The sequence below is a fragment of the Mesoplodon densirostris genome, chromosome 3, assembly GCF_025265405.1.
Source record: "Mesoplodon densirostris isolate mMesDen1 chromosome 3, mMesDen1 primary haplotype, whole genome shotgun sequence".
NCBI lineage: Eukaryota > Metazoa > Chordata > Mammalia > Artiodactyla > Ziphiidae > Mesoplodon > Mesoplodon densirostris.
In genome coordinates this window covers 45,412,275-45,413,345 of record NC_082663.1, presented here as the reverse complement: position 1 = coordinate 45,413,345, position 1,071 = coordinate 45,412,275, and the positions used below count along the sequence as shown (strand labels likewise).

The window sequence follows — 1,071 nt, the reverse complement described above, 5'->3', positions numbered from 1 at the left end:
AGTAATGGGGCTGGAGGAAAGATTATGAGTGGAAACAATAGATTATGTTTTCAGTGGGCTGGTTGTAATGAGAAGAAAAGACATACAGAGGTAACTAGAAGGGAACATAGGATAAAGGAAGGTGTCTGTTCGACTAAGATGGGAGAGACTTAAGCCTGTTGACAGACTGAAGGAAGTCAGTTGATAGAATTTAACGATAATTGAGAATCATTCATTAATGACTCAAGGTCTGTAGGAATGTGGGAGGGATAAATGCAATGCCTAGTTGAATAATTACCAACTTTCACTGTGGTGAGAGGGAATGGGAATAGAGTTTTTTAAAAAAGGCAAGAATGCGGGCACGTACCCTCCACCGTCTGCAGACGGCTGCGCGGGCGCGGGCGCGGGGCCCGGGCCGGGGGCGCCCCTGGGGCTGGAGGCGGGCCCGCAGATGCTGGCGCTGCGGCGGAAGAAGGTGCTGGGCGCCGAGGAGATGGAGCTGATCAAGCTGGGGCAGGCGGCGGGCGGCGCCATGGACCCCGACGTGTGCAAGATCCTGGTGGACCTGCTGAAGCTGAACGTGGTGCCCCTCGCCGTCTTCCAGATGCTCAGTGCATGTGCGCCGGGCAGAGGCTGGCGAGCGAGCCCCAGGACCCCGCGGCCGCGCCCCTGCCCACGCCCTGAGACCCGAGGGAGAAACAAAGGCAGCGGTGCCCTCGGCGGGGGAGGTCCGGCGCTGCCAGAACGCGGCGTCCGGGAAGGATCCAGCCAGAGGATGCCCCGCCAACCCAGTGCCACCAGGCTGCCCAAGCGGTGCGGGCCGGGGAAGAGTCCCACGAGGATCAGCACCTGAGCGGGAGGCCTCGCATGGGCCCACCGCGGGCCGCCAGCTTCGCAGGCAGGCTGCTCCTCCCGTTGGTAATAAACCTCTTTGAAAACCTGAAAAAAAGAAGAAAAAGGCAAGACTGCAAATAAGTTTGTTGACGAGAGGTAAAAAGCAGAGGAATTTTTTCCTGGTGATTTCTAATTTGGCTCTGGATAGTAAAATTAGGTACTAGAAGTTGAATCTGTGCAGAGGAAACGAACCAGAAA

The 1,071-nt window shown here is 56.5% G+C and overlaps 1 pseudogene; it reads left to right on the top strand.

Annotated features, from left to right (window-relative positions):
• The first annotated feature begins 301 nt into the window (after positions 1–301).
• Positions 302–832, top strand: LOC132486754 (mitotic-spindle organizing protein 2-like; annotated as a pseudogene).
• Positions 833–1,071: the final 239 nt, after the last annotated feature.